The sequence below is a fragment of the Adiantum capillus-veneris genome, chromosome 25 (genome assembly GCF_014529385.1).
Source record: "Adiantum capillus-veneris isolate H3 chromosome 25, ASM1452938v2, whole genome shotgun sequence".
In the NCBI taxonomy this organism is placed as follows: domain Eukaryota; kingdom Viridiplantae; phylum Streptophyta; class Polypodiopsida; order Polypodiales; family Pteridaceae; genus Adiantum; species Adiantum capillus-veneris.
This window is the reverse complement of record NC_140955.1, coordinates 124,150,630-124,163,168: the sequence shown is the minus strand read 5'-3', so window position 1 is coordinate 124,163,168 and position 12,539 is coordinate 124,150,630. Positions and strand designations below refer to the sequence as shown.

The window sequence follows — 12,539 nt, the reverse complement described above, 5'->3', positions numbered from 1 at the left end:
ACAACTCTTACAATGTCATTCTGAATGGAAGTATAGGTGACATAAAGTGCTTCATGAATGTGATATGATTGTCCATAGAAAATACAAGGTGGTTGTCCAATCCTATCAGTGGTGGAGAGGATGCATAGCCTTACAAGGCATTAAATGCCATGACCTTTCTTGTCCACATGCCATGACCTTGACTTTGCCAAGAGGAAATTCGTTTGCTTCAATTTGCCAAGAGTAAATTTGAAAAGCGTGCTCGTTCAGCCTATTCCTTTCCTTGACTTTGCCAAGAGGAAATTCCTTTGCTTCAATTTGCCAAGAGGAAATTTGAAAAGCGTGCGCTTTCAGCCTACAATAAACAAATGTGCCATGGCAAACCTGCTCTTTCAGCCTACAATAAACAAATGCCTTTGTTGAAGTTGAATTGAATGTCACTTTTGAAGACCTCTTGTGAAAGTCTATAAAAGTAGGCATTGTTGTGCCTTTGTGTATGTGAAGAAATGTGTGCAAATACTTTGTGCTAAAATTACTTTGCTTGGCAATGGCTTCCAAACAAAAAAGTGGGACTTCTTTTGCTCCTGAAGGTCGAGAATGGTACGTAAGCAGTGGAGATTCTAATGGTGCTGTGACAACATGGATTTTGAAGGCAGGTGAGACCTATTGGAGATTTTTGTCTTGTTCTACTTACTATTTTTGCTTGACCAAACTCTTTAAGAATTTGTATCATCGAATCTATTGTTGATCGGCATTATGAATGTGTTACTCATTGTCAGATTGTTCGATATTATTGTCTAATCATGCTTAATTTGATTATTGTTATGGAAATGTGATGGTTGCTTCGAGGATTCTCTTCTTGTCGTCTTGTCTTGTTATTGAGTGTTGTGTAGTCTTGGCGTTTTTCTCGCGTTACACCAAGCCATTCTTGGTTTTTTAAAATCTAGCTTTCATAACCCTCGACATGTTTAAGCAATGAGCATACACAACTAGGCTTTCATTTGCATTCCCATATTGTGCCTTCTCTCCATGAACATAGGCTTACACGGCTACAATCCTTCTATTATATGCTTCAAAGGTCAAAATGGCTTGATCATTTCATATGCATGTGCTATGCGACACACCTAAGATTTCTCTCGCGTCCCCGCATTGTGGCTTCTCTCCATCAACATAGGCTTGCACCACTACAATCCTTCTAATATGTAGTTCAAAGATCAATGTTCTAAGTCCATGCCCTCTTCTCCATATTTGCGAATACATACAAGCGTTTTTTAAGTTTGCTAGCTTTTAATAAACCAATTGGTACGCCACTCTTGAGTAATCATACTTGATCAACATGCTCTCCTTTCAATAGGCCATCTATGGTGCATACAAGCGTTTCTTAAGTTTGCTAGCTTTTAAGAAGCCAATTGGTAGGCCACTCTTGAGTAATCATATTTGGTCAACATGCTCTCCTTTCAATAGGACATCTATGGACTTGTGGTCATCATATTTTGTGTCAAACTTCCTTTCATCATAACTAAGCTACCTATGTAGTATATGAGGATAAGAACTATTATCTTGTCTTGTGTCATGTCATCTACGGTACTTAATATCTCGCCATTCTCGCCGCATAATCATTGACTCTCTCTCTCTCTCTCTCTCTCTCTCTCTCTCTCTCTACAACACACACAGACATACATATTCTTGTATCGCAACAACATCTCCCACTCTCATATGATTACCACCTTCCTATAATTGAAAGCAGCTCTTTGTCTTCTAGGTGGTTTGATACACAAGGAGTAGTTGTTGTCACCTTGAATAGTTCGTGTGACAAATGACTGCTTGTGTTTCTACCTATCGTTATTAAACTTTTCATTATATATGGAAGGTGTTAGGTGCTCATCATCAATTTTCAGCAAAGCTTCGAAGTTTGGCAGAAGGTACTCCTATCTCAAGCAGTAAACGTTCCGACGTGCCCCCAATTGCTTGCACATCAGCAGCACCTCACAAAATATCAAAGCAAGACCTTCATAGGCCTCACAAGCCTACTGCACGCGCATTGTTTCATTTGGACGACCCGATGAACTCTGCATGTAAGCATTCATTATTGGAAAATCATGTCTTTCTGAGAGCAATTTCATCAAATCATAGAGTTGTTTCTTTTTGTTGCTATCTTTTGGATTATGTAGACAAGCAACCCGTGGTGGAGCACGTTAATATCAAGAAGGAACCATATGTTGAAACAGTTGTTCCATCTCATGCGCTAAACAAGCCAACACCTCTTGATATTGAGCCTTTGTCTATTGAGCCTCCCTTGCCACTCCAAGCAACAATTGTCCCAAACCCTATTGAGGACATACCTCTTAACAATGCCAGCGATCCGAGCCCAATTGAAATTGAGCCTTCTGTTCAACCTTCTGGCTTGTATGGATTGGGTGAATCATCTCAACTAGATAAGAAGCCTATTGATCTTAGCATTGTTCCATTTCCTCAAAGTCTTCTCGCACAATTCTTGATCTCACTGATATCTCTGACTCAAGCCCTGGATTCTGTATTGAGGGCCAGATAATGAATCTATATGGGACCTACAAAGTTGGTCTTCACCAACTGAAATACAACCGTTACTTGAAGCTCGACTTGGTTGATGAAGAATTCATCGACACTATTACGGTGGTGATCAATGATCCATACATAGAGCTCTACGTCAACAAGCTCCACCTCGATGACTTTGTTCACATTGACAGCCCAGTTGTCAGACGCAAAAATAGGGCAGATGGGGGGTCAACACTGTATTCCCTGTACATCGATGCTACTACTGTTGTAAGCACATCGGAACCTTTCCCGGTGTCTCTTACATTCGCCTTTGATTGCAAGATACGTGCATTTCTTGATGAGATAGGTGCACAACAATCTTCGAGTGGGAGTTCTCAATTGAGCACACTTGCTTTTGTTATTTTACAGAAGCACAACTCGCAGTCAAGATTTGGTGGGTCTGTTGGTGACCTTCTGATTGCAGATGGTCCTCTACCATCAGATAGGGCATTTGTAAGAATTGACCTACCTTGCTTATTGTTTTCTGCTCTTTTATTATATATTTGAAATCTTCTATGATATATTGATGCCCTTTTTTATTTTGTTTCCATATTTAATCTTTTCTTGTAGCTGAGTTTTGTGAACTCTTGCAAAGATGATTGCCAACAATTGCTTCAAGAAATTGTTGTTGATGTCCCTGTAATGTGCGTTGCAAGAAACATCAGTGCATTCCTTGCCAAGGCCAATACCTTGTCAATACTGGATGTTACAATTCTAGTGCCTGTTCGTAGTGCATGCCTCAGAGAAGAACTTGCCGTCGTATTTCAGGCTCAAACAAAAAATTTGGGCTACAATCGTGAGGTGCACTCATATAGCATATAGTGATATATTAGAAGTGACTTCTCTCATTTTCTTACATAGTTGCCTTGTCTAGTTTTTTGGCACCCTCCGATTCGTCAACTTCAATAGTGTGTTGCTGGAGAAGCATTGTTTGAATTGTAAATCCAAAAAAGTGTATAGACTTAGGCAGGCACATTATTGTGGATCTTGCACTAACAACACCACAATAATCACAACACCGAAGCTGGAAGCGCGTATTGCAATAAAAGACAAAAAGATTATTGATGTGCAAGTTATTGGTGTAGCAGCCGATTTAGTGCTTGCATTGGATAGAACCTTCAACCAAATTTACGCTGAGACCGTTTTCGAGGCAAGAGATACCTTGGCAACAACGCGAGTCCGTTTCCAAGGCAAGAGATACCTTGGCCGCTTCAAAATCAACGCGAGTGGCCATGTGGTGGCGTATCAAACTGAATCTTAGTCTTGTGAATGTTTGCCTTTCATTACTAGCTACCCTTTACTTTGCTTGCTTGTTCTAACTATATCCTCAAACAAAACCAATGCTTCCATCCTCTACTTCTTTGTAACGTGCTTTTGCACACTTTTGGTTGTGGTTCTAAGTATTGTGGTTATACTTGTAAGTATTGATCGCTTCTTCCACGAATTAAGAACTCAAAACATTTCTGTATTTCTCTTCTCTCTCTCTCTCTCTCTCTCTCTCTCTCTCTCTCTCTCTCTCTCTATCGATCTAGAATCAAATACAAATAGGCACACATAGATACACAAAACATTCTCTCTCTCTCTCTCTCTCTCTCTCTCTCTCTCTCTCTCTCTCTCTCTCTCTTTGTGTGTGTGTCTACTCCTCAATTCCTCTCTCTATTTATCAATTATATGCAAAAAAACAAACACTACTCTCTTCCTCTCTCTATAATGGAAAATCCTACTGGTTTCAATATTCCAAAAGAGATAGACATTGACATGCTATTTATGCAAACACATCCTCTTAATCAACAATTGTTTCTAGCACTCCATAGTGTATCGCAAACAAACTTAAGCTTTGAGGGTGAAAGCATGTTAACCTATCGCGCTTTTTGTGCTAGTTAGCAGTTTCAAGTTAGCACATCTTTGAAAAGTTGGGCGTCCGGAATTTTTTTTACAAATAATATCAAAATTTGTCGGAGGTTGTACATTTGGATTCCTTGTTTCAAGTGCTTTCTATTGATATATCATATGTCATAGATCTTGGAGATGTAGCTTAAGTTATTGTACTAGTTAGCATATGTCAAAATTGTGCTAGTTAGCATTGTCCGGGACATGAAAAAGCATGACAGGTTAACATGCTTTCACCCTTGAGTCATTTAGACTTACAATGCAACAATGCTTGTTTGAGAACCACTTAACAAATTCTATCACACACTCTTCAGCTTCATTCTTCTTTGGATCACAACTAGAGTCATTCAATGAAAGAGCTACACAATTTTATGCTCTATACAATACTTGTAAAACATCGATGAGTCTCAAAATGGAAGTCATCAATATTTTTGCTCACAAATTTGAAAAAACACTTACCATAATCCTTCACAATGCTACAAATGGACACAACAAAAAACAAGTGGTTGGAAAATCAATTGAACAGTTCAAAAAAGGACATCTAATTATAGATGGATCTATTATTGGCTTCATCTATTATGCTTTCACGACTTCACAATCACGTCCTAAAATTGTCCACTGGACAATTGAAGAGTGTGATTTATTAACCCACTTGTGGAGAGAGAACATGCATGAACCAGCTACTCAAATCATAGATCTATTTATTGAAAAGCAACCACTTTGTGTCCATACACACTCTGCAATTACAACAAACTTTAAGCGACTAAGGCATATAAAGCTCACAGAGACTGCCTCATTGTAGCAACATCCTTCCATTCATCCACAACAAAAAAACAAGATTGTAAAAAAATTCCTAAAGAGGATTAATGACACACCTACATATCCACGCGAAAAGTGTGGCCGCTTGTTTTTCCGCTCGCAAGTCATGCATTTTGCTTACATGCTAGAGGTGGAAAACGAAAAAGATGCTCCTCTCTATTCTATTGCCGTGCAAGCAAACGCAAATCAAACAGATCTATGTTGCCGTTTGAGAGCTTGCATGCATTGGGCTTTAACGACCCTCTCCTACCAGTCTTGCAACTGAACAATGTCGAAGCACGCCTGGTCTCCATTTGCATACCATTATCAAAGATTTGAGAACTAACTTATGATGGCCGATATGGTTTGCGAGGGAGTGTCGTCAATGTCCTTGCAAATATCAAAAAAACACAACAAGTTCTTCCTTGATTTATCCAAGATGAGGCTTCAGTCTTGATAGGGCTCAAACGCAAGCTCGAGTACACACATTGCTACTTATCTGGCCTTGTTAGACCATTGCTGACACTAAAGGCCACACACGCTCTTCTTGATACCTCTTTGTATAAGAAGGAAAACATAACCATAAATGATAAATGGCTTGCACACTTTCAAGAAATCTCACACTCATCACTTCCCCTAGACACAAACACATACGAGATGGAGAACGAGGAAGCTATTGACATTCATGTGATCCTGCATAGCATCACTACTGCTGAGCAAGTTGTTGATTACAACAATAAAATTTTGTATGTCTCACCATCATAGGGGAACAATCCACTTGGTTTATTTGCTGATGTGTTCTGTGAGGAGCTTAGTTTCCCTACGATCTTCTTTGGAGAGCCTAGAAAATACCACCAACACGTATCTAAAAATTACCAAACAGTAGCCAAATGGGAGCTCATGCACAAAGATAGACTTTGTTTCCTCGACATCGAAAACTTATTTTTCAAATCAGTGAAAATCATGAAGCAAAAAATACTATCCTCCATTTGGATACACCTACACAAAGAAAAACTTGAGGGAGGAACCTTGTCTGCTGGACATGTTTGTTAGGACACAAACATAGAAAAAGTAGTCTCGTCACAACTAGGGTACAGAGACTTCAAAGCGCTTCGTACCTCGCCAAATTACAAAGAAAAAGGTTTTTGGCATGATTCGACAACTAGAACCACCAACTTTCTTTGTGACATTTTCTTCAGCACAAAGACGTTGGAAAAAACTTGTTGATGCCTTGGAACATATAGTGCCACTTAAACAAGATAGCGATAGCTCCTTCCGTAGATGTTTGGTGTGAATAGATCCAATAACAACAGCTTGCTTCTACCTTAACCGCTTCACAACCATGAAAAGAATACTACTTAACGATAGCAAATTATGCGGAGAAATTCTTGATTATTTCTTTGTGATAGAGTTCCAAAGCCATGGCAGCCATCATGATCATGGTCTTTTATGGGTTGAACAAGCTCCTATATTCAAACATGACACAGATGATGCTATTGTGGCATTCATAGACAGGTACATAAGTACAAACGAATCCAAGCTTCCATCAGACCTTTGTGAAATACAAACGCACCATCATAGAAAAACTTGCCTCAAGAAAGGCAAATCCTGTCGCTTTGCCTTCCCAAGGTTCCCCATGCCATTCACAATCATTCTCAAACCAACTAGCAATGACTACGACAATTAGATGAGAAGCAAGAAAACTTTTAAATGCATTCAGAATAGCCTCGATACACTTCCCACTAAAACTAGCATTTCCTTTGAGGAATGGCTACAAAGCCTGCATTTGACATTCGAAGAATATACTTTGGCAAAAACAAACTCACTATTCACAGCAACAATCTTCTTGAAATGGAACATGAAGGACATTTATACAAACAATTTCAACCCCACAATTACAACACTATGGGACGTAAACAATGATATTCAATTCATCTTGAACGCACATGGTGCAGCAAGTTATTGCACATCATACATGACAAAAATCGACAACACATTGATAACAGCAATAAAATCTCAATTTAATATTTGTGTGTCCAATAACGCAACAACAATTGAGTGGCTACGTAAGGTCGGCAACACTATTCTAAACACACAACAAATTAGTGCACAACAAGCATCTTACATAGCGCTATCATTACCACTCCATACTACAACTCGTGACTTTGTATACATAAGTACTAACCCTCCTGATCAACGTGCATTAGTTCTCAAAAGGAAAGCATGTCTACAAAAACTACACTCATCTGACACGAACATATTCTTCCAAAACATTATTGATAAATATGCTGAAAGACCACAAAGTCTCCATCATCTATGCTTGGCTGAATATGCATCAACAATTAAACAAGACGGAATGACTTACAAACCATTGCGCAAAGCTAAGATCATAAGATTCGTGAAATATAACATTCTTAAAAACCCAGAAGACCACTATAGAGAACAATGCTTGTTGTAGCTTCCTTAGACCAATAACGAAGACCAACATTTCACAGAATCCTGTACATGGATTGATGCATATAATGAATATATACAAGCCATAAAATCAAATGAACTCAAGTTCAATAAAGATCCAAGCCCAATAGAAAAAAGCCAAATGCACTACATTTCCTCCCCAACCACAACTCGTACAGCCAACAATGACTCACATGATGCAGACATTCTTAATGACCTGCACATTAATACGCACTCTAAAAACACTTTTCACTTGAAACATTTCAGGTACACCTCCATGAAAAATGATGACTTCCATGCAACCATTGGTAAATTAAATGACCAACAACGACACATATTTGACGACATAATGTTGAAAAACAAATTCAACCCAACAAACAAATACACCTCTTTCTCACAGGAGGTGCAAGAACAGGAAAAACATTCACATTACTATTGTTAGTAGAAGCATTGCAACGATTTTACAACCATAGAAGCGCACCAAGTCTAGAATCTCCAACAGCATTGCTAATGGCATACACGAGAAAGACAGTGATCCGAGCCTATCACAAATTTTTGTTTACTATATTTTGTTGGTTTTCCTTGCTTCTAGAGGTTTACAATAAAAGAAAGAGTGAGAACAACCTCTTGGAAAAATTCAAAAAAATGATTTGATAGGAATTTTTCCTTGACTAGCTCATAGGAGGTGAAAGGTAGAACCTAAAGGTAAAGGGAAGGAAAAATATGTAAATGTGAAAAGAAAAGATATGATGTGTTTGTGGAGCCATGCACCCATGATTCAAGGGTCATGAGGGGCTCATATCATCATGGATTTGGAGCCATATGATGATTCAATCAGATGGGACCCAGGTGGAAGACTTGGTAAAGGAAGGAAACAGTCACATGAATTTGCTGGATTTTTTAAAAATACGTCCACTCCGATCCAACAAAAGTTTTCTTCATCAAAGTTGTAGCTTATGAGCTGGAGATTTTGACCATATTTTTGTTATAATTTTTGCATCTACAGTTTAGGAGATATGGTCAAAATGGTGGACACCAATTTTTTCAAATGTGGTGGAGACCACCCCCTCTACCTTTACACACACACCCTTCCTTTTCCACATCGAGTCCTTCTCTAAAAATCATCCATTAGTCTTCTCACCCTCCCCTCCTTCCTCCTCTCTCTCAAGCTCATAAAACCATCAAAAATTCCTCTTCTAATCACCTCTCAAATCATGCTTAATCTTGTTGTAATTCATAAGTTTTCATTCAACCCCTTTCTATTATTACTAGATATGCATTGATTTTATGTAGATCCTTTACATTTTAAAATAAGGAAGCTCTTGGACTCAAGCTATGGAGAAAGGAGTGAAGACAACACAAGTGATGATGGAGCCAATTAGTTGCGGGTCACAAATCACTTGGAAGGAGCGTCTTCATTGGTGGAATGTCCCTAATCAAGCTTCATTTGTACAAATTGCACTTGGATCTTAACCTCGCTCCTAATCACTCTCTTGCCTATATAAAGAGCCCCCCCCCCCCCCCCCCCCCCCCCTTGTAATTTCAAGTCTCCCTCAGCCTCATTGAGTCTTTGTATCACTCATCATGAGCCCATAAAGCTCATTCATTCACTCTATCCTTTGCACATTCTAGAGTGCAAATTGTTTTATGCTAGTAACCTCCCCTCCTCTTACTTATGTTAATTAAGAGAGATCTTTTATGTGTGTGTGAGAGTGCTTGATGTGTTTTTTGGCTAATCTTGAGTTGTTGTTTAGTAATCTACATGCTATTTGTGTTGGGAGTGCCTGAAGTTATCCATTCCTTGTGCACACATTGAGGTTAATGCTTCATTCATAGTAATAGATCTCTCTCTCTCTCTCTCTCTCTCTCTCTCTCTCTCTCTCTCTCTCTCTCTCTCTCTCTCTCTCTCTCTCTCTCTCTCTCTCTTTGCGTAGCGGTCCTAGTCCACGCTTCCAAGACTAGGTGGTGCCCTCATCTCATTTACCTTGTGGCGCAATGGAGTTTGTTTTGGTGTAGAGACCACCATTCCAAATTTCCTTCTTCATAAATTGGTGCCCCCACGGAGGAGTTCTCAAGCAGCGCTCTTCCAATCCTATGAAGGAAGGTCCATCAAATTCTCCAAGACTTCCACTATGGTCTTCCCAAGAAGCTCAAGAGAAGAAGCATCTTTATCGACAAACGGCACGTATGCGGGTAAAGAGAGTTAACTACATACACCCTTCTTTGCTTCAAGGAAAATCTTGTAGTCATCAAGTCCCTAGGTCAAAGCATTGTGTTGAGTGCTTCGTGGATAGTGTGAAGACACTTCCTTTGAAGCCTCGACTTCAGGTGGTGAAAGCACTCTCAAACTCGGGTATTAACAAGTTTTTGGAGGGGGAGCTACACATGAATGGTGTGAGGTATTGGCAAGAGGCTACATATGGTGATGCACTCCAACTACTACTAGCAAGAAGGCTCAAGGTGGTTGAGAAGGTAGCCATTGAACCCTATGAACTCTACAAAGCTGAAGATGGTCACACCAAAGCTAGGCTAATCATTGGTGAGCAAATTCTTCGCATCTCTCAAATGGTGGGATCCAAGAGAGCTGAACTTCAATGAAGTGCTTCATGGAAGTTTGTAGTTAATGCACAAATGAATAATCCCATTTTATTCAACTTCCAATCACTTCAGAATATTAGGGTGAATGTGCGCATTGATAGAAAGATTTTTTTCCAACAAAGATTGGTCTTCTATTTTGGAGCTAAGAGGTTGAGAGAGATATTGTTGTCCCCTGACCCTATAATATTTCCTATTTTGGAGTATAATGTATCTTTTGATGTTCACATCTTCATCTTGCTTTAAGCATACTCCATGAATCATAGGGATTTATATGGACCTATCCAACCTCTTCCTAGACAAACTGTGCATATAATAGCTAGCACAAAGCTTAGGTTCCAAAACATCATAAGGAACTTACTAGGCCCTCGTCATCTAGCTGAGATTAATGCATCTATCAATACATTTATTCTACCCTTAATAAGATATGATTTGGGCCTAGACGTTTTCATCTTTGTGCTGTATTGAGAGGAAGGCAACCCATCCTATCGTGGCTTTCCCTAATTTTTTTGGGCGTAGTGGGGAAAATGCTGGGGATTTTTTGGATAACTTGGAGATGGATTTTCTTGTCTCTAGGAGGGATGACGAAGCATTAAAATTGAGATCTTTTCCTTTGGTGCTCAAAGAAGAAGCTAGGGTATGGTTCCAGGCTCTAGATCCAACCCAAAGAGCTGAATGGGAGGGATTGAAGGCGGCTTTCCTACAAAGATTTCAACGAGCCAATTCGGCAGAAGAACTATGGCAACGGCTTCTGGCCCTTCATCAAGTTGACCCTCATGGTTTGCAACCTATGAGGAGGGTTTTCTGAAACCTTGGGGGCAATGGTCAGACTCACTAAACCCTGGTGAGCGAGCTCCCAATTGCCTCCAAAAGGATCGATTTATCTCAGGTTTGTACCCCTTGCTAAGGGAGAAGGTAAAGAGCAAATTTCCAAATAGTTTTGAACATGCCTTAAGAATTGCTAGGAGAAAGAATCGAAAGATTCTCTATCAAGCCCAAGCTGGCCAGCTCGCTTTGGGAGGCAATATCACAACTATGGAAGCTTCTCACGTACCTCCAAATGTGCCTAATGCACCAGGCCTCAATAGAGGTCAACAAGAAGATATGCTCCAACAAATAAACAATCTCACAAACCAACTAGAGGGTTTGAGAGTAAATCTTGTGCAGGGTGCAAGAAGGCCTATTGAGGGGAATGGTGGGAATCGGCCACCAATGCGACGGCAAGCAAGGGAAATGTTGTGTTACAATTGTGGGGAAAATGGCCACGGCATGTATAATTGCCCTCATCCCAGAAGATATGACTACCCTGTAAGAGGTCCTCGACAACAAGTAAGTCTTCCCCATGCTAGAGCTCAAGCACAAGAGCAACCGCAACCTCAAATTTTGCAGCCACCTCGTGCTCAAGATCAAGCCCCTGCTACTCAACCAAATGTGAGCATCATAAGGATGGAGGAGGTTGTCAAGGGCAGAAGCAACCAGGAAGAAATAGCTAAAGGGAAGATGAAGATACATGAAGTGGCTACAATGCCTATCAAGCATGTGCGTGTCCAAGATGGAGTAAGTAAAGAAACAAGCAAGGATGCAAGCAATGAAGCAAGTACATCTCGGGCAACTAAAGATGAAGCCAAGAAGAGAAAGACCCGTACTAGGTCTCAAATTGACATCTCTGATTTCCCTATGGGATCTCGGACACAACCTTATGACTTGACAGTTGATGTGAGTTCTCAAGGACCAAAGATTACTTGGCCACAACTACTTCATATCTCCCCAAATCTGCGACGACAGTGGTCAAAAATGGTGAGCACGAGGGCAAAGCGAAGTAAGCTAGTAAGTGTAATCAAAGCCTATGGTCTCAAGGATATAGTGCCTTTGGTGGAGGCTCAAAGCAAGGGACAACGGATTCCAAAAACTTACATTGACAGTGGAGCAGAGGTTTGTGTCATGACAGAAAAGCTAATGCATCAATTGGGTTTAGAGGTAATGGAATCATCAAACTTTAGGGCCAAAATGGCCAATAATGTCTCTGTCACTTGTGTGGGTGTAGTGAAAGCTTTGAGAGTTTCTGTTTTTGGAATCACTACAGAGGTTGATGCTTATGGGATGCCAATGAAGGGAGAAGGATACCCCCTTATTTTAGGACGACCTTGGCTCATGGGTATAGGATCTAGGCAAGATTGGGCAACATGAGACTTGGAGTTGAGGCCTCGTGTGGGTGGCCATAGTCGGAAGGTGGTTTATAACTTGAAGAA

At 40.1% G+C, this 12,539-nt stretch overlaps 1 pseudogene; it reads left to right on the top strand.

The window, feature by feature from the left end:
• The first annotated feature begins 526 nt into the window (after positions 1-526).
• LOC147425590 (uncharacterized) lies at positions 527-3,814 on the top strand (annotated as a pseudogene).
• Positions 3,815-12,539: the final 8,725 nt, after the last annotated feature.